Raw genomic sequence first — 21,875 nt, 5'->3', positions numbered from 1 at the left:
AACAGCACAGTGCACCTGAGGAGGCTTTCTCCTCACCAGCACCACTGCCTGGGGAGCTGTATTCACTGCTGACCAGTTAAGGGCCAGGAGTAGATCGTTGCCACCTCACATAAATCTGTTCCCACCACAGGCTCCCAAGAGAGGGTGAGGGGTGACCTCTGAGCCACTCCAAAACCAAAGCCCCATGTCCACGCTCGCTAACTTTACCTGTTCTACGAGGGAATTACATCCTGCTGGAGCATGGACACATTGGAGGAGAAGCAGCAGCCCAGCTAGCACCGGACAGCTTGGTACCTGGGGGAGCGGTGTCACGAGCTCCAGAAATGAAAGGGAAACTGAAGGTGAGTTACCATTTCTTGTGTCCAAGGGGAACAGCAGGGTGAGTACTTCTGGAAAGTGCTGTGCTGTATTTACTGAGCGCATCAGACCAAAGCCGTGGTTTTATGTCGGACTTAAAATTCAGCATTTCCAGCAGACTCATGCTGATGCATGGTGTGATAACATTGACGCAGGCAGGAGACAGCCACCAGTGAGTCACCACCCAGCTTCCTCCAGAGCTGGGTGCCTGCAATAGGCATCCCGTGGCTCTGCTGCTCTGGCCTGTAAACATCCCTGATCTAGTCTAGCTTGTACAATCCACAGATAAACCGCGTTTGTACCATGCAGGCAGATGTTCAAAGTGAAACCAATATGGGCAAACATGAACTGTCTAAGATACTGCAAAGCCTTACTTCAAGTGTGAGCATAATGTCTGGAACCACAGGCAGGAAAATACATTTACAGACTATCAAATTATCTTGGGATAATAGTATAATGCTTTTCACTGCTGTACTGTGTGTTCTGATAGCCAAGCAAATAATACTACAGCTGGAAGAGGACCAGAATTTCAAAGAGGGGAGGTTTTATAAGCAGAGTGCTTCCAAAAGAGCGACTTTTTTTTGTGTGTGTGTTATTTTTGGGTTATGTTAAAAACAAATATGGTTATTTTTATGACTCGGAACTGCAGAGTAACACCCTATGATAAACAAAACCTTTAGACAGTTTGTCTACTTTCTAACACAACCTGCGAAGTGCTTCCTTGCTCATGTGAAGTTACTTCTCTCTGCAACACTATTCTTTTGATCAAATGTGTTTTCAGAACTGGCACGAACAAATCAAGTAGCTAAACAACTGTAGCAGTTTGCACACAAGTGGTTTGAATATAATTTTTTTTTTTTTCAAGCACATTATTTGAGAAAACAGTTCCCTTTGAAATTTTGGGCTAAAGATATATTCTGTAGTGCTGTTTATGATCTCTCTTGAAATGTATGACACCCAAAGTGCTTTTGGGATGCTCCAAGGTATATCAAAGAGCATTAACTTCAGCACAGCTGGGAATGTCCCCAGATTCACTTACAAATACATATTTCTTATATACTGTATGTTAACTACAGCTAACATAGACTTGGTCACTGAGAATAATCCTCAGAGTAAGCCTATTAGGTGAGATTTAGCATCTACATGTTCCTGCTCACATCTGCTTGCCTGACATATGTAATCTGCCTGGATGTCACAGTTTACATCCTATTTTCATTGGAGGATAATGAAACTTGATCAGTGTCTTCATCTCCTTCCCTGGCTCTCTAAGAAATATTTCTGCTTGTCAGCTCCTCCTTACCAGCACTCTTTGCCACGAACCTTCGCCAGGTCCTTTATTAAAGTGGAGTACATGCAAAGCTTGCAAGCAATCAAACAATTTATCATTGTTTGTGCAAAAAGGGTGCAGCAGTGTTACTTCAAAGACAGTAAGAAAGTAAAGGTGGTATCATAATTTCCTAAACTGGATTTTCTGTACTTCTCTCATGAAGTTCTGACATATTACTATTTTGACAGCAGCAGCTTTCTGAAGACTTATGTTTCCTTTTAATTCTTACAAAACTTAACTGCAGCCACTTCAGTAATTTTAGAACAGCTTAGTCCGAGAGGTAAATTAAAATTAGGGAAAATTAGACCGTTTCTAATGAGGTAGTTATTACACTGAGTAATGATGATTATTGGTTCTGCTTAATAAAACTGTCAGCTAGTGCAAAATATATATTAAGTTAAATTACATTACATTATATTTCGATCAACTCAGAAATTCAGTGCCTTGCTTTCCCACAAACCGCGGGCATAACAAAATGTTAGACAGTGCTTCCTTTTCCAAGTACTTTGAAACGTGAAGCTTTCAAATAAATCCCTTTAAAGCCCTGATTTAAGGCCCATAAGATGCAATGCGGTGAGGATTCATGCTGACTGCAGTACCGTGTGGGCCAGGACTTCACTAAAGCAAGTAGTGTGCTCTTCTACTGTCTGTGCTAAATATCTGCATAGTACTGTTGTGTCGGATATATCACAGTATTCTTAGCCTGATAAAGAAAAATTTTTTGTCACATGCTTTCAGCCCCCTTCCTCACCAACCTCATCGCTTGCCAGTTTCCCTGCTCTTCCCTTTTTTCCCATTTTCCCTATTCTGAAGTGGACTTCAGGAGGTGAACTATACTTTTTATTCCTAGGTGAAAGCAATGGGAAAGATTATCTGTTAGCTAAAAATGCAATTCTGCTGTACAGAGCTGGATGTTGGAGTCCCAGACACCGGGGGGTGAGGCAGCTCAGAGACATGGCTGGCCAGGGAATCTGAATGGTTGGTACTTTTGTACTTAAGAGCAGGAGATGATATCAGGGTGCCATCAGCAAGGACTGCTGTGCTGTGAGGTGAGCGGCGTCCCTTTGGGATGGTGACTGCCTGCCTCTGCGTCATCAGACTGGTGGCAGTAAACCTCCAAGGGGAAAGAGAAAGGCAGGGGAAGCCCAGAGACCGTGCCTGCAACCATGCGTCTGCTGTGCAGGGAGTCATCTGGAGGGACAGATTTCTGTGGAATGCTTTGATGTAAACTAAGCCACATTTTTCTTACAGAAAAGGTGTTTGCTGTATCTACAGTTGCAGTATAATTTATAGATTTTGAGAGATTAAACAAACAGTAATGACTGCATGGCTGGATACACACCTATGCCAATCAACTTTGTGAGCTGGGACATGGAGGCGAGCAAGTCTTTACTTGGTGCACTATGAAAGCTGGAGAAGCACAGATTTTCCAATATAATTTTATTTCTTTGAGAGTGCAATTGCTCTTACAAACAGCAATGTGTTATCTCAAATGAGGATGATAACATGGTTAATAAGTCGCAGCACATGTGGTTATAAGGTTTTTATCATGCTTTGAAACATTTAGTAATCAACAAGATTCCTCCTTTTATGAAGCCCATTTTGTAGAGTTCCATAAACAAGGTTCAACAGTCACAATTTCATTAGCATTATATTGTTGCCATGGTAATGTGGTACCAATTCAATTGATGGGCTTTTCATCCTGGGCTTATTATAGAATTGCTGTTCTTGTCAAAGATACATCTATATGGAAACAGCAAACAGACTTCATAATCTGAATGTTAGCACAAAATTGCATCATATGCTAATTTGGATAGCAACATATCATGTTTTTGGCATCAGACCCAGAAATCATCAGAGACGAGATAGAAGTTACTAAACATCATACATGGCAAAGTTTCATTCCAAAATTGGGAAAATTATTTTCATTGTTTGCTGCAGTATCTGAATTTGTTATCACAAAAGTGCTGGCTCTGCTGTGACCGTTCTGGGCAGTGCTGCTGGGGGGACAAACTGTTGCAGGTGGTAATATCAATAGAAAAAAAGCAGCATCAAATGCTGAAGAACAAAATGTGAGCTGAAGAGATGTTCGTCCTTCTCCTGGTCACGTGTTCTGCAGCATGCTTTGGGGGAATCGCTGCCAAATTCAGTGCCTTGGTTTCCTTGTCTGTAAAATGGGGAAAATGACCCCTCTCCCCCTGTGCGGAGCACCTGGTGTATACCCAGTGACAAGTGATACTCTGTACCACTAAACATTGTTATTAAGTGAAGTAGCAATATTTTTAACAGCTCCAGGAAAATACACTGCAGAGATCTACAATTTGAGAAATGTCACTGGAGAATCTGGACTCACCCAGTGAAACATGGAAGAGTTGGCAGCGCGAGCGTGTGACAGAACATATGCACTTACGGAGGAGAGGAGAGATATTCACCTCATTAAAAATCATGACAGTTTGTAGGGTGTTGTTTTTTTTTTTAAATAAAGAATGTTGTAGGCCACAGGGGAAGTTGCTGCAGCAATCTGAGCAAGAAGAGCAACAATATAATATAAGGCAACAGCAGGGTGGCTTGTTTATTGTATATAGAAACATTTTCTTGTATTTTTTCACTGTTTTGTTGATGATTGTTTCCTATTTAGGTAGGAAATACCTTTTTCCATCCTGACTCACAATGTTCAGTCTATCATTTCTTAGTTTAATCATGTTGCGTCCTTTACAGCAGCAAGGGTAAATTATAGACAAGATAGTATTCAGTATAATCAAAGATGTGTTCCACTTTATATGATAAGTTCTGTCTGATTTACAAAGGCAGTATCTTCTCCAGCTGAGCAAGGAAAAAGAGACCTTCACTTGCAGATAAAAAAGCACCTCAGAGGAGAGGCTTCTCCTCCATTAGCATCCTATTGTTCATACAAAAAAATAACCATTGTTACTGCTATTATCTGTCTATTTGCTTTTACAATGATATACTCAGAGGACCCAGCTGAGACTGGGACCTCCTTGTGCCAAGCACAGCAAAAACACACGGAGACTTTATACAGTTTATAAGCTGAAGAGCCAGAAGAATGGCAAGAGGAGTAAGTAACTGGCTCAGGGCTGCAGGAGGCGGCAGTGGCAGAAGCAGAACAAGTCCCCAGCCTGGATCCCTTCAACTGGGATGCCTGTCTGACAGGGGGATGGGAATACTCTGCCAAATTTTGAGGATTCAGGCTCTAACTCGTACACCCAGCCACGTTCTATCCCCTAATTTCAACAGCTGCATCTGTGCTGCTGAGCAGGGGCAGCCTGAGGCAAGGCTTGCAGTCAGACGTGCAGCCCACCCGTATTACCTATTAAAACACCTTCAGGCTGGCTCCAGGGCAACCCTGTTAATCCTCCCAGGGACAAAGGCTCAGGAATACCCTATGTTTTCAAGCATGTTCAAGGGCACCAGGGTCATAGTACCTGCCAGAAGAATATTAATGGGTTCCAACACCACAGCCGAGGCAAGAGGGCTTAGGCTTTCTTCCTGTGTGGTAGTGATTTTCAAATCCAAGCCTGAACAGATGGAGGGTGGGGAGGGAGGAGGTTTTGGTCACAATGGCAAAAAATAAGTCAGTTTGCACACGAATGTGAAGGCTTTGATAAGGAACATACAGGATGTCATAGACGAGAACAGCATTGGCTTAGAGCTTTTTCTTGTTTTTGCCCTCTCCCTTAAAAATACTTGTCATATAAAATGGCTAAACGCTGGGGGAGGAAGGATTTGTCTTCTGATCAGTAAATAATTCCTCTTGCTGTTTGGTGCCTGCTGACTTTACTGCTGTTGCAACCTTTTAAAATGCTTCCACAAAATCTCATTAGATTTTAGCTTTATTTTTTTGTTGTTACTATTTATTAAGGAGTCTCAGAAGAGTTTACAGTTATCCCAACTTAACTTTTTAATAGAAACTTCAAATGATATGCTATTGTGGATTTGATCTCATGTACATATTGGTAAGAATTCTGATTTGTAGTAAAATTTGGTAGCCATGAGTCTGTTGTCACCATATTAATGAATACCAAAGCTGGCAGCTTTACAATAGCAATATTACAGTAAGCCTCTATTTTGAACTGTGGTTTTGCACAGTGACTGTGGTATTTGTGAAGATGAGGCTTTAGCACCCAGAAGTGATGCCCGTTTTGATGGGATCACAGGGTGGCGGGGCATGGGCTGGGCCAGGGCCGTGGTTCTGCCTGGGGAGCAGGGGGGCAGCGGGGGCAGAGCCAAGGCCAGAGCCACGGGTGGGCAGGGCCAGGCAGAGCAGCTCCCCTGGGTGCATTTAGGCACCTGTTTGTAAAAACAGGCCTTGCATGGGATGCTTGTAGCTGGTGGAGGTTTCAACCCATCTCAATGTTGCAGCCTTGCAGCTGGCATCTCCCGGACAGGCCCTCGCCATGCGTGGCCACCGCGGAAGCAGCAGAGCCGTGCTCTGAGGGACCACCTGGAGCCGGCAGCTTCAGGGGCAGCACTGCAAGGTAGGGCCACATGAAACCCCAGGCATCCTCCAGCAGTGCAGCTCTGCTGCCCGTGCCAGAAGCTCCCAGGTCCCGCTGCAGAACCCCATGTGTCTGATGCTCGGTGACCTCCCTGCGGGTGAGGGCTGCCAGAGCGCCACCAGATGCACAGGCCACCGGCTTACCGGCCTCAGCTAGGGCTGTTGTTGAGGTCTTCATAGACACAGCCAAGAGGATGAGCAAGAAATAGTTTTATTTGTGCCACGACTTTTCTCATTTTCTTTCCACCCCCTTTTTACATTGCAGGCTTTTTTTTTTTTTTTTTCTTTCTACATAAGCTAATGGGAAGAAATAATGTGCCCTGCTCAAGTAATTTAATTCAAGTAATTTGTTTTAATTTTTATTGGGAGTGTTGGAAAGTGAAAGCTATTGATACATGCTTCACTTCTGAAGCACTAGAAAAAATTACCAGAACAATTCCCTGCTGCTGATGGTTTAGGTGTTTGTAGGGAGAGGAATGAGCCCAAAGGGCTGGGCACACACAGAGGATGGGAGCTGTCAGTGGAGTGTGTGACAGCAAAGCTGCTTTTGATCTATTCCTGTGATTTTCCAGGTGAGCCTCGGACCTGCCCGTGGTTGTCACTGACTGACTTCGGCCCCACCACAGCAGACAGAACGACATCCCACATCCCCTGGGACCCCGACCCAGCTCCATGTCCAGCAGAGATGCCTGTGGTGCTGGTGCTGGCTTCGCCCTGCTCGCTGCTGCCTGCCTGCCTCCTCCGCTGGGTCACGGCTCGGCCCAGCCCCATCCCCACGCACTGCGCCGCCAGGCCGACTGGCATTTCCAGCCATCGCAACGTGCAGCGAAAATGCAATGTGAAACTGCTAGCGTGGCATGAGCAGGCTGAGCTCGGTAGAAGTGCAATTAAATAAAAAGTCGTGCTATAATACTGGGAGGCTGATTGGAACCACAAGATACCAGTGTCGTATCCTGCGGCTTTTGTGTTGGTAGATGCAGATTTTAGCCATTAGCATCTAGCTATCCAACAGATAACAACCAGAGGAAATGGACCTGGGGATCTCCAGTTGTGAATAACAGATACATTTTTGCCAGTAAATTGTGGACCTGGTAAACTGCCAGAAGGAAACAATTGTTGAGATATGGAAGAATATGATCAGGCATTTAATATGTGTCAGCTTCTAACTATGTGTAACTTAAAGACACTCCCTGATTACTCACAATACATTTAAAACAGTATGTCAAGAGAGCTCTGACACCAGAGAACCCTTGCGTGGCTCTGTTGCCAACTCCAAATTCAGGCAAGTAAATAAATAGCAATCACAAGACTCAACTGATGTATCCTTGCGAATGGTAACAAACCCAGGGCAGGTATCACGGTATCTAGGTTCGGTTAGAATGCTATAAGAAAAGAATGAGAAATAAGTAAATAATATGGTAATGTAAAATGTACCTGTTATTAACTTCTATAAAATCTTAACCGCTAGGATTTTAGAATGTGGTATTTAGACAAATGTAAAGAGAGCAACACATTAATTGTGTTTTTCTCCAGAGCAAAATGAAATCGGCATACAGAGCAAATTATAATACTTAATACTTCTAGGGCAAATTCCAGTTGAGGATCATGAAGTAATTTGAAAATATTAATGAATTAGCCTCACAGCTAGCTTTCAGGTAGATAATAATGATAATTATTACTACAAACAAGTATTATCATTCTTGCTCTGAAATGAAAATTGAGGCACAGAGATTTTATGTATTTGTCCAAAGTGTTTTACTACTGTAACCATCCTTCTCTAGAATTATTGTATGTGAAGCGTATCCTTTTCCAAATACTGTATGCGACATGCTATTCAGTTTTTGAGCTCTAAAAGCCAAGCAGCTGAGCTTCCTTATGATACAGTGTCTGTGAACATCTCCATTTGCATTTGAATTCTCAAGCAGCAACAATCCTGCTTAAACGATATAAAGAAAAAAGGAATCATGAAAACCAGAGCAAAATCTGTCAAGCACCCATCTGTGAGTGGGTATCAGAATATCGCTAAGATGCTTTGAGGAACAAAGTTCACTCCAAGTCTAACACATAGTACTTTTTGTCTACAGAATTAATTCAAGATGGGTGAAATGAGGGCAAATAACATGAAAAACTGTTCCTCTACTGACAAATGCAGGAAAGCAGTATCTCTGCTGCAAGGGTGATCTTGTATTTGATCCATGCACACTTGCTTAAATACTAAAGGGTTTGCATGGCAAAATACTCAGCATGTTCACGTCTCCTTTTGATGGGCATGCATACCTACTGCTTCCTGAGGAGTGTTGGAGAGCGAGGGCTCTCTGGCCCCGGTAGGATGAGGACTTGGGTTATGGATGCTTGTGGCAAAAAGCAAGCTTTCATAGCCTGCTACCTGAAGCAGTGCGGAAACAAAAGGATAGACTCCATCCTGGTGTTGAAAATACTGCTGAAACTACATCTATTTCCTCCTGAACTGGAATGCATAAAAGTTAGGAACACTAATTTGGTAGGCTATTTGTATCTCCTCTTCAGCATATAAATTCCTGAGAGCCTTCATCTTAGCTCTTTGCTCTCACACATGCGCATTTGGAATTAACTACAAGAAATAGGAGAAAGCTGGCATTAACATTATTCTATTGCACCATATTATTTTTCCTTCAATTTTTCAACTGTTAGAGTATGCAAATGTTCAGTTAACTGGTCCTCATGTTTTCTCTTTATTGAATTGCTTTCACTATGGCAAATAAATATTCATAAAGAAATGTGGACAATAAATCATTTCCAGTAGTTCAAAGCCATTTTCGTTCTAGACTGCATATATATTCAGCTGTGACTTGCTTTTAATATTTCATTCAAAAGACAGACTTGTAGAAGGACAATAATGATAATGTGTCAAGTAGTAATTAAAACAGGGGTTAATGATTAAAAACATTTTGATCTACATTATGCTCTGTCAAACTCTTCATTTCCTGTGTTTGCTAAGATGACTTTCCACTTGCTTTATACAGAAAGTCAAAATAAACTTCTTTTGGAATACACTACACAGAAGAAAAGATTTCAACCCTGAGCTTGTGAGGTCCAGAGCCCTTGCCATCTGTGGACTTTGGGTATATTTTCTCTACCACATTAGCAAGACAAAACTTGGGCAGGCACTGTTCCTCCCACTCATGTTGTGACTTCTCTGGGAAATAGGCCCACACGCATGGCACAAGGCAACCAGGAGCCAGCCCAGTGTCTAAAGGCAAATGTAACCTGTCTCACCATTTAGATTTATGCTAAAAGCTGCAAAAGAAATGCAAGTTATAGATACGTGTAGTTTATACATTTTTGGGGTCTTGGTTCAAATCCAAGTATCAGAGAGAATTCCTTGTCTCACTATGAGTTTTGGCCACCTAAATATACCCACATATTTGGCCCAAACTTGTTATCTGTCCTGATTTGTTGCTGATTTTAGGCCATGATTCAACAGAGCACTTATGTATAGACTTAAAGGAATTGATTTAAGAAAGCATTCTTCTTTGTGTTTAATCTTGGGCAAACATTCAACTTTAAAATCAATGGGACTTATGATCAGCCCTGACCTTGGGGTCTAAGTGTTTGCTGAATCAGTGCATTGACAGAAACATACTGGAAAAGATAATATCCATGTCTAATCAGAATTATAGTCTCTACTTTCATGGGAAATTACCCATAGATAACACATTATTCTGCTCAAGAAATCCATTTTATAGCAGTTATTAGAAAACCTTAACTCACATGTTCTGTTTATGCCAGAGATACCAGAAGAACCGTGCCTTTCCTTGACAGTGTATCTGAACTATACTTTAAGTGAAAAAATAAAATGCAGGGAACGTGGTAGCACAAGGGACCATTCATAGTTATTTACTAAGACTTTCCCAATTGCCTGCTGCATGCTGTCTTTTGGGAGATAGGCGGATGGATGGCGAAACAAAGCGGTTCTGAAATCCCACAGACTCAAAGACAATTGCATGCGAAATACCATATTATGCACTATCATACAAATGAAACTCCCTTCTCAGAACCACATTCATAAGGGATGCCTGCCTGGTCTACATATGGAATTTTGAATGATCACATGTTTTTATTAGACTGTGAAAACAAGAAGAATAAAAAGTACGTTTCTGATATTGTAGTATACAGGCTATACAAATGCAACTATGGCTGAATCTATGAGGTTACAAAAAGCAGTAGGTAAAATAATTGATGTTATGTTTCATGAAGATTTTGCTACATTAAAAATCTTTAAAAAGTTTTTTAAATCTTTTTAAAATTTTTAAAATCTTTTTAAATCTTTTTAAAGATTTTTCACACAAGTCATATTTATTGTAATAAGAATATGGCAAACAGGGGCTTTTAGGTGTGGTTTATAGAGTTGAAATGCAGGCATAGGAGGGGAAATAAATTATGATGGATCCCATCATGTCATCTAATTTAATAAACAATGAGCACAGAGATCATGAGGAGATGCAGGAACAGCCAGCAGGTTCTATCTGTCTGTATGGCCACGGAGGGGTACTGTCATCCACATTATTCCACTGCTTTATGGGTGCAGAGCTTAAGAGTAAGGAACATAAGGAGCATAAGGAACAGCTGTACAGTGGTGACCAGACTCAGTGGTGGAGACTCTCACAGTTACCTGTATCTACCCTGACGCTACCTACTCTTACTTTAACAGTGATGAGTCAGGAATATGCAGCTGCAGTACTTCGTGCTTATTGCATGCAAGCTCTCTGTACTGCCTGCAAGCCACTGAGCCAAGGTCCCATAAACCAAAGGGCAGAATGCAGAGGGAAAGCACAGAGGGACAGGACCTGTCACCTCCTACTGTATAATTCTCAAATTACCAAAAATAAAAAAGATTGGAGCTCCTGCCCCTTGTCTGTCATATCACCTACTCTACCCCAGAAGAAGGTGAAGTTAGAGCAAATCTGCGTTCTGAAGCAGATGCTGCTTTTGATAGGCTTCCCCCACATGGAGATGAATTGGAAATAATTTGCTTAACTTTAGATCACCTGTTCTCAATGAAATCATTTAGTGCCTAACAGGAGCACTAAGCTTATAGTACTCAAGGTGAGGAGTAATAGGTCTTTGCTGGCCTGAAAACCTGTTCTAATGCGAAGGGTCACTAGAAAGTGTAATAAAGCCACACCATAATGCTGGGGTCCTCTTCAGCAGTTCTTTAGTTTCTGATGGAGTCTTACTGACTTGGAGCTCTGGTTTAGAGGTGAGCTTTATTGTTGATTTAAGGGTCTGGGGTTTCAGTTCTTTAGCTTTCCTGATATCTTTGATTATGATGTTGTACTGGTATTTCTATGGTACCTATAGCTTAAAGATCACAGGAGGAAAAAAAAAAAAAAAGAGAGAGAGAGTGTGTTTTCCCTCAGTTTGGTAGTATTTACTGTTATGCTTGTTGAGGAATGAGTGACCTGCTCTGCTCTGTACCAACCACTATCCCTGTATGAAAGTACGTATTTGTCATATTTGTTCTCATTTTTAACTTATAGAGATCACTATTTGCATCTGAAAGTCCCTTTACTCTGCCTTTTGGCTTTATTTTCTTGTTTTGCTCCCTAATGTTGGGCAAAATTCTTAATAAGTATTGATTTGCACCTATTTTGGCACAGACAGGCTGACCTTTAACTGAAGTGCTGGCTGCTTAACTTTACATCCTAATCACTTTAGCTTTCTTCATTATCCTTCTTTTACTAGAAGGCTAACTTACTGTTTTCTGAACATATAATTTGAAGAAAGATGCTAAGCTATCCTGATCAGAAGGCAGGCAGGCATACAGATGCTCAGAGTTTATGTTTTTAACAACAGTTTAGCACATACTCTTGTAGCTCCCCATGGAGCAAAAAAAAAATTGTTCATCATGATGTGTTATATCAGGTTAACTTCACACCCTGCTGTAGCACTTAAGTTAATGTGACGTGAAATGCAACACTTGATATGGAAGAAAATACTTCTTAATACTCGTCTACAGGGGTGGGGAAAGGAAAAGCATTTTTCTCCTCTTAGCATATTTCCTCTTTTTCTAATTAAATGGAAACTGTGAAGTTACTGAAGATAAATTGAGTGGAAGGAACCTTGATCTGTCCTGCATTGCAGTTTAATTTTGTTACATCCAAAGCATGTTTATCAGAGGGATGTTTGGTTGTGACATTTTTCCTTTTTTTTTTTTTTTTTTTTTTTTTTTTTTCTCTCCAGTGGTCTGGACCTTCCATAAGCAGGAGGATAATTCCAAGTTATAACAGATGCAGACCATCCCCTAAGACTCAGGATCAATCAGACAGAAGGTGAATGTTCTTAACATCTTAAGGTTTACTTTGGTTTAAAAGTCTGCTCTGTGTTCTGCAGACTGATTAATTACTAAAATAAATGTTGTAAAAGCAGCTTTAGTATGCTTGAAAAATAATGAAATTAGATTGAGTTTATACTCAAATGTAAACAGTTCACCACAGAGAAATAAGAAAAGAGGAGTCTACTAATGCCACGACAGTTGAAAGAGAAGAAGCTCTATATGGTAAAAAGAGCAAGTGAAAAGAGAGGATGAAGAAAGGGAGGTAGAATGGAAACAAGGGGAAGAGAGAACAGAACAGGGGACAAGGCTATTAAAGGCAGAAGCTTATGCCAAAGAAACATGCAGCCTTGAGGGGGTAAGCCTGTGATATGGCAGAAGAGGTCTTACTAACTTTCAGAGATGGTAAAAACACAATTGGAAAAGGTGGTGTGACAGCTGGTAGCAAAAATTTAGAAGGAAACTTAGAGGAAAAACATAAGGCTTGCTCTCATTATTTATATATCCTCCCACATCCCTTTCTTTTCAAGATATCCTATGGCTCTGTTAATGCAGAGGTACAAAGAGCACAAGTAGACATAATGGCTTGCTGTTTCTGATGTATCTTGAGACTAGATAATTTGATTTGAGATACTAGTTTTCTGAACATGAGGTACAGGTAATTTATAAAAGCATAAGGGGAGCAACTACTGTGGAGTGTATATTGATAGCAAGAGTGATATCTGTATTGTAGAAATTTCAGGTGCTCAGTTATTTAAGTAAGATTCATGTTGTTACAATATTAATATTTGGCCCACATAGCCAATCAAGTTCACATTTTGAGTACTTTTCATTTTTTATATTTGATATCATATTTACATATGAATGTAAATCCTACAAGTTCAGATATAACGAATTTCAGATAAAAGTTGGGCTAGAATAAACTACACATGCTGTTTTAATGTAATCAAAACCAGGAACCAGTCTGAATTGATCCTGTCTTCAGTGAAATTATCTGTACTAGAATGGGTCAGAGTCTCATGGCTTTGTCTGCAAAATGTTTAAAGGTCTCTTGAAAAACTGATAGAAACTTAGCTTTTGTTGTGGGTTCAGCTTTGCCCCATGAGTACACTTATGTCAGCACCTCCCTGGTCACAATTCTGGGTGCTTAGACTCTGAGAAGGTGCTGCAAGGAGCATGTGTTGGCTAAAACTGTGTTTTGAGTTTTAAAAAGCCTGTTTATTGTACTGCTCTTAAGGCAAGAGATGTACCCTTCCTTCTGACTGACCATTTCAGTAGTTACTTAAAAAGCCTACAGGAGTTACTGTTAGCATGGTTTCAATATCACTCATGATATAGAAGTTGCTGTTCTTGCTTATTTTCAACTCCTTTCACATACCATATTCCTTTAAGCTCAGCTCCTTGAGGGTGGTGGGACATGACTGCTTGTGGAGTCAAGGGCTATTTAGCCATCCAGAAAGATGGTTCAATAAATCTTAATGCAGATGGATGTCTTAGTCGGCTCATGTCATATGCAGTAGCTTCCTCATCTGAGGAGAAACTCTTTGCTCCCTGGCTTGGGATGGCTAAAGACATCCTCACTGGAAGATGTAAGGCTTCACTGCAGCTATAGATGACTGGGCAAAATTAATCCCTCAAAGTTTCATCAGGGAATGCCTTGGTTTATGAATATGTACTGTATTTTGAGACAGAAACAACAAATACTGCAGGAAACACCAAATAATGATGATGCTGGGCTTATAGAATTTTTCAGTATACAGAAATTAAATGCTTTCTAAATTGAAGAATGGAAAACACATGCTGTAGTTCCGAAAGTTGTTGCAAAAGAAGCTTTAATCCATCAGCATTCCTCTGATGCTAAGCTTACTGCATTACCACCACTCTCCTTCGCCTCCTCTTCTGGCACTGTGAAGGCACAGCTGAGGACACTGAGTCATCTGTGGAGAAATCCCATCCATGATTTGAGGCAGGAACAGTGTAGAAGCAACCATTGTTCTCAGTAGCAGCCTCTCAGGCTACTGCGGAGTAGCACAACTGAGCCCAAACTGAGGAGAATCTGGCCCTAGATGTTCCCTTAAAATAAGATGTGAATGGTTTGGTTTACCTTTTAGGTTATCAGAAGTTAATTGACTTTAAATTCAATAAGTATTGATTAAACATAACCAAGAAGCTTGCCTCTGAGAAACTTTCCAATGAAGGTTTGCAATCTTCCCAGGACTCAGTGGTACTTTGATGAGTAACATTTTTAGTGGGCTAATTTTCTAGCTAATTATCATCAAACACCTAGACAGACTTTCTGCAATATTAGATAGGCTTTGAAAATAAAATGTCTTCAATCATGGGCACAAGGAAGTTGCAAAATCATTGGTGTAGACTGTCAAATCTTGAACTAGTTTATTACAATATTTTTGGTGGTAAAATATAACTTTTCATAGCTGGTAGATAGCAAGAATAACATAACTGCTTTTGAAATTCAAAATCACAATCCACAGCCATAGCCCTAAATCACATCCAAAATTAAATGAAGTTATGGAAATCTTAATTTTCAAATCATATTTTCCTCCAACTGAATATGGTTTTGGTGAAGAGATTCTATGCATTTTTGATTTTTTTTTTTTTTTTTTTTTTTTCCCCACCAAAGTGCTTTATTTAAGCTTTAAAGGGGGTGGGTGGAAGGGGGGAGGAGGGGACCTACAATACAGATTACCAAAATTCACAAATGTGTAGAACTTAGAGCAGTTGTTATCCCAAGTGTAACTATTCCTGTTACAGAAACACTTCAAGGTTATGCTTAGGACTAGTAGACTAGAAATATTTATGACTCTTCATTTTGTTCTGTGGAAGTAGTATGAGATGGAGGTGCAGACTTAAAAGGAACAAAAGCCTTACTGGAGGAAGCACAGCCAGCTATGTCTCTCTGCACGACTCTGCATCCTGCTGATTCTAAGGCTTGTCCCTTGCAGGATCACAACCTACATCTGTAGTGCATAGCAATTCCTCAGTACTCAAGCAATGTAACATCAGATCCAAGGCAGATTCTGTTACCATGGCTTTAATAATAGGCCCTGCCTCATTTTTAAATGACTGGTATATACTTGCAAAGCATATAACCCAAAAACAGAGTTGACAGTTTAAGTATATGATGGGAGAATAACAAACAAGCGTAACAAACAGATGGGCCAGCCAGTCTGTTACAACATGGTTCAACTGCAGGTCTGGCTGTGTGCAGGGGGAGCTCCTTAGTCAATCTTAATTGCCATAGCTTCATTGACTTTGGTATTTACAATAGCTTTATTTATATGATGATGATTAATTTCTTCTGTGACTGAGGGGAAAAAATAAAACCTTTAACATCCTATAATATTATGATCATTTCAGGTTTATAATGAATGTACCCACTGACAGTGGTATAGGTTCTCTTCTGTCAATAAGTGTGAAATGACAAGTGTGCATATATATACAATCTCATCGTCAGTATTTGACAAGCTTTAAAAAAAATGTTTTGGCTATAGAAGCTATCAATATAGGTGTTGAGGCATGTGGGAGGGATCCTTCAAGTTTTTGTAATGTTTGAAGCAGGAACTTGCTGTGTGGGCTAAAAAGACTTTCTGTCCTCCCCTTTTTCTCCATGAGTCCAACCAGGTGGAAATCATGCATTCCAAGTAAGCTGTTGTGGTTGTAGTCCAGCTAACTGCAGGTACTTTTTGCAGGAAGGTTGAACGCAGTTCAGCCAAAACTTTCCACGGTAAAAGATTATTCCGCAGTTAGAATAAAATCTTGGATGTGCAAGTGCTACCACAAAAAAAGTGATAATTGGTACAAACTTGAGGAAGGAGCTCTGCTGCACATAATGTTTAAAACAAAGAAAAGATGAGCAACAAGATACCCAGATCACCAACAAAACCCCAAATCTTTTACTTTTATGCTCATTTGTGTAAGAGCTCCACAAAAGAGTTCCAAAAAAGAGTTCCACAAGCACCATGATAGATATCTTTTGAATATCTGACTGTGCATGAAGTAAATAGCACCCAGAACAGTACAGTAATTTTATGTTAAGCATACATTTCAGTCTTCATATTTCAGTCTTCATGAAAGTTGTTTTTCTCTGTGAGACTTCAAATATACTGGGGGGGGGGGGGCGCGGTTTATAAATAAATAAATGTGATAATTAACACAAATGCCTTTCATACACACTTTTACAAATGTTTTATAAGGTTGGCTGGCATTATGGATGCAAATGGTAAAGAACAAAATGGTAGAAGAACTGATTTTGGAGGAAACAAAAATTAAATTTTTGAATCTGTTTGAAATCCACAATTTTAGGCATGAGATCAGAGTCTTATTTTATTTACAATCCTGTCTTATTTTGTGTGAATATTTTTTAAATGTGCTGTATCTTCTATAGCAGTAGTCATTTTCAGTGGAAATAACATGGTTTACGTTGGACAAAGCTTGTCATAAAGGGTTAACTTCCAGAAGGAAACTGTTTTAACTCAAAGATTTTTTTTTGATCAAATTGACTCCACTTGATCTGATGTAGTGATCTAATATGACCTTGATTAAATTAGAAAATAATGATGCAGGCTGTTTTTCCTATTGACAATTACTATCTTAAGCTAGGGTGGCAGCAAAATAATGTCTTGTCCATATTTTGCAGAGACCTTGGGTTGGAATTAATTTCTCCTGTTCATTTCAACCTTGACAAGGCAATAACTGCGGCGATTGTGAAGTTAGCTATTTCTGAAATGGTGAAATAATCTTCTGAAATTTGCTCAGAACAGTCCAAGACAGATGACTAGCTTGCCATCAACCTAGAATTTTAGCAAGGACAGAGGAATGCACTCAGAGGTTGATCATATTACCTGAGCATCACTTCTCCAGTCAACTATCAAGGCTGTGGCTCGTTTCTATCCATTATCTTACATCAGCATTAGAGAGTTACAGCCACATGCAATGCCTGAAAGTGGAAGTCAGGTCTAAGCAGTTGAAAAGGTCCTGGGTACAAGTCAGCTCTACAGCAAGGTAGGGAAGATAAATTTACTTGAATTATCCTATAGGAAACTTAGTCAAGCTTTTGCCCTTTTTTACTCACTAGAAGCTACAGAGCAAAAAGGGTAACGGCCTAAAATGAGAACTCAAGTTACCATGTGTAACTGAGTGTAACATAAGGTAATAATGATTACTCTTATATCTGCATTTCTCTATCTTGGTGAAAGGGCAGATATAGACTTATTTGGGTTACTGATGAATAAATATTGGTTGTTTCATTCCAACTTCCAATAAGAAAACATCCACAGTAGAAGTCTGTGTGGTTTTGTTTGTGCATATATACACAGGTGCATGTGTTTATACACGTACCTTCCTAGCAAGCTCTATCTCTTATTAATGGGAGCCAAATGTGCACATTAGAGTGGATCCTTATGTTTTTTTGTGAATCTTAACATATTTTAGTGGGTCTGGTTAAAAGGTTATGAGCAGTAATTAAACACTAATTGACAACTAAGTGAAATGTGCATTCACAGCATGTAAGAACACAAATTCTAACACACAGTAAGCTGCCTTTGATAGTGTATTAACTATCTGACAAGGAGTTGATGTTTTTCAACAACTGGGAGATGACAAAGTTGTTGTAGGGCTTTAGCAAAGGAAATGTCGGGCCTGGTATCGCTTTACAAGCTTCCTTGGAGTTTTGGGGCCTTTGTCTTAATGTTTCCATCCCAGGTACTCCATTATCTTACATTTATACAATGTAAAGCACCAGAGAACCATTTTTTCCTAACAATATGTCATTGCTTGACTTGGCTTAAACAAAATATTAAGGTTGCTTATCTGTGTTTATTAGTGTTGAAGGCTGTTAAAATACTGTATAAAACCCAAGATAGGTAGAGGTCTGTTGTACTGAATACTGTAAAGACTTGGAGAAAAGTATAGCCTCTTTTCAGAAAATGACTTTCAGGTTGCAGCCTTTAAACTGTTTAAATATTTTAAAAGGAGCAATACACACGTACTGTGTGGCCACAGATGCTGAAGTTGCAGGACAGTGTAAATCAATTGCAAATAGGTGGAACTCTCTATGGGAAGCAACTCAGGCATGCAAAGAGCTTGGTGAAATGTGTGGAGTTGTGTTTAGTATTGACGTAGAGCACTATTGGAGGGAGAAAAATGTCTTAATGGCAGTCCAGTATGTATTTAAGTAATGTGAAGAATCTAATTGTATTTTTTTGTGTAGAATAATAACTCTGGATGAGAAAATGTTTAAGATAATGCTAACATGCTCTGACACAGATAAACAACTAGTGTGACTTGTAAATGGTTATCTGTGTGCAGGCAGTCTCCTTTGGGAATGTTATGCATTTATATATATATGCTACGGAGAAGGAAAATGCTCACGTTAGGAAATTGTGCAAGGTGGCAACTGTGAGTTTACCATTAAAACTAAGATTTCTCTGGTAAATGTGCCTACCGAGGTGACTTTCTATAGGACTAGCATATAGCACCAAGTAGCTGCTGTTTTTTTTCTTTTTTAGTTCCTATCTCATCAGTACTTAATAGTTGTGCAATTATTGTCAGACTTTTGTTTGGTCACAGGGCATAGCTGAAGGCTTTAAAATAACACTAATCTAGCCTAAAGCTGCTGTTACTGGTCATTGGGCATTGTCAAGCTGGGTTGAGATTTCAGCCGTGATAGGGATGGATGTATTGAAAAGTCAAAGGACTAATTGTAATTACTTAAAAGAATATCAGTAGTTCAGTGTCCCTTTAGAAAATTACAAACATGTTCTTTTTAACTACTAAAGAAAAACCTAAACACTATCAGTTTTCGTTTCAGGTATGTTAATTTGGTGGTAGTTTTTCTTGACAGAATAGTCATCACTTAAGCAAAAAGCTGATTTATTTGTCAAACATTCATTTCATGAGCCATTTGAAAAGCTGTCAAAGTTGAAACCAGCCATGCTGCAACTATGGAGACTGGTAGTAAATACTAGAGGTTTTTCTAAATAATTCAAGAGACCACTTTTTACCTTTTTTTTTTTTTTTTTAAATAAAATAAAAAATCTTATGTTGATGCTCCTGCCATTGCTGGAAAAATTGAAATACTAATAGTTCAGTGAACATGCTTTTTGAGTTTTATATTTTAGAGATTAACTCTTCTCTCACTGCATGCTTCCCTTTAAAACTAAGCACAGAAGTAGTTACTTTTACATGGTCATAAGCTATGCAGTAAATCACCATCTCTAATAACTGAATGGAGAAGTACCCGCTGTTGCCAGAAGTCAGGTATGTAGTAAGCCTTTTCTCTAATGGCTTAGTAGTCTGATTTCTTGAAGACTTAGAAACCTCTGCAAGGGGAGGTGAGGGTTGCAAGGCCAGATGGAACAAGAGCCAGCTGGTTGGAATCAACAGGGACTTTTACATCCCAGGAGGACTCAATATCATTGTCATACTTCTGCTGCGCAATGATCTGGTTCTGAACCAGGTCTCACTTGAAAGGCAGACCTGACCCTTATCAGAAACCTGTTGGACATAAAAGATAGAAATAACACAGTGTATTGGGCCTCATTGCAAATGATTTGATTTAAAACAAAGTTTGTTTTATGCTCTTCTTATCCCAGAGGTGCAGAAAATAGCAGCCTTTGCTTTTAACACCCAGGATTGAAGGAGACAAACGTCACAACCCTGGCACCACAATAGGATGTCTCAATGTAAACATTGTATTCCAAAATTGAAGATTCAAAAAAAATAATCATTTTTTGTCCATAAAGAATAATGTGGTCTGATGTAACTGAACAGCTATTCAGTTTCTCTAAAATGATCTCCAGCATACTCTTCCTGTAAAGTACTATAGATGTAGGGAGGAGGAAGTTGAATGCCCACAAGTCCCATCTTTATCTGAGATCTCTAAGAGCTTTTCTCCAGGGAAGACTCACATTAAACGTATATATGTTTTACCTTATGCTGGGATTGTCTGACTATTCTGCCTAGCTAAGGTCCAGCAACACATGAAGCACATTAGGGGACTGAAAAGAATGAGGTGCCTGTGGAGAAAAGGCTCTTGGATCAGTGTAAACCCAGGTCATTGACTTAGCAGTTCTCAAGCTTAGTAATAAATATTGGATTTGTCTACAGATGTCATCACTGGAAAGTGGAGAAAAAGTCAGATTTTTCTATCCCCTAAAATATCCTACAGAAACATTTGGTGGCATTTAAAAAGGAAAACATTATGCTATGCCAGAAACAAGTTTTACTTTTTAATATTTCTTTGAATTGCATGATAGTGATTATCAAAAGACGTTTGTGGTGTGAAAATGTGGGTTCTTTTTGCTTAATTTTTTTTCCCCAAGATAATCATGTTGAAACTTGTGGTCCTTACTACATTAAAAATAAAATTATAAAGCAGTTTAGGGAGACAAGCTTTTGTTTACACTGCCACAGATGGCTGGAATAAATTAGTGGTCTCACTAAAGAACAGTTCATTTTAGTTTAAAATGCATTTGGACACTTATCAAAGCTCACATGGTGGCCATTTTGTTATTTATTCATCTATTTGTGCTTTACAATTCCATGCCAAAGGCTGTCTGAGTAAGGTCAGGGTTTTCCCCTAAACAGAATTAAAAAATATGTATATCTTATGCTTAAGAACATTAGTACTCCTGTACCGTGCCATACCCTGGGTTATCCTGTGTAGCTACCCTTTCTGAAGAGCACTGCCCAATTGTAATAGAGCAGATTAGTAAAGCAAAATCATTACTGTGAATGTTTTAAGCTGAACACTTTTGCTAAATTGATAAGAAAAATGCATAAAGTTGTAATTGTATGTCCCCCAATATCAAAATATTGCTATTTAGAAGAGGTAGTGGAAGCAAGACTTCTCAAACTAACTTTTGAATGCCAATCCCAATGGATTGGATTAGGATTAAGGAGGGCGAAGGGTGACAGAGTTGGTCTGTGAATCTTAGACCTTTCAGAAAACAGTGCAGTAAAACTTCTGCCTCTCACACTCCAGCTTCACATAGTACATGCACTTGTTTCTTCCTTGACACAGTAGAGTGAAGACGTGCAGCAGATGTCTTCAGGGTTGATGAACCTGACAGTGGAATCAGTGGAGCTCTTTCTTTCAACTTTACGCTAATAGTGATTTGGAAGCAATCAAACTCACATCTGAGTTGCTGTAGGGAGTCTTCAGAGGAAGCCTGTCATTTTCATGGCATTTTGTTAATTTAATTTCTCTTGGACCATTTGCATATGGGATATATCATCTTTAGACTGTTGAACATGGAAGTTGACAAGTCAGAGTAGAAGCAAATAACCGAGGTGTAAATCCATGCACTGTCATAGATGCTCAAAGAAAGTATAAGACAGCA

The 21,875-nt window shown here is 39.6% G+C and overlaps 1 protein-coding gene and 1 long non-coding RNA gene across 4 annotated transcripts in view; both read left to right on the top strand.

Annotated features, from left to right (window-relative positions):
* Positions 1–9,137, top strand: part of LOC311440277 — a 42,494-nt gene extending 33,357 nt beyond the window's left edge. For all 3 annotated transcript variants that reach the window (XR_014695305.1, XR_014695306.1, XR_014695307.1), the window contains exons 4-6: positions 131–341; positions 6,065–6,180; positions 6,773–9,137. This is a non-coding gene — a long non-coding RNA (uncharacterized lncRNA). The remainder of the gene's footprint in view (positions 1–130; positions 342–6,064; positions 6,181–6,772) is intronic.
* A 2,107-nt stretch (positions 9,138–11,244) lies between these two features.
* The window catches only part of DPYD (dihydropyrimidine dehydrogenase), a 355,040-nt gene continuing 344,409 nt past the window's right edge, over positions 11,245–21,875 (top strand). Inside the window, exons 1-2 of the mRNA XM_084526956.1 lie at positions 11,245–11,439; positions 12,423–12,511. The gene's annotated coding sequence lies outside the window, so the exon portion shown is untranslated. The remainder of the gene's footprint in view (positions 11,440–12,422; positions 12,512–21,875) is intronic.

This window comes from Aythya ferina (genome assembly GCF_964211825.1).
Source record: "Aythya ferina genome assembly, chromosome: 8".
In the NCBI taxonomy this organism is placed as follows: Eukaryota; Metazoa; Chordata; class Aves; order Anseriformes; family Anatidae; genus Aythya; species Aythya ferina.
This window is presented reverse-complemented; position numbering and strand designations above follow the sequence as displayed.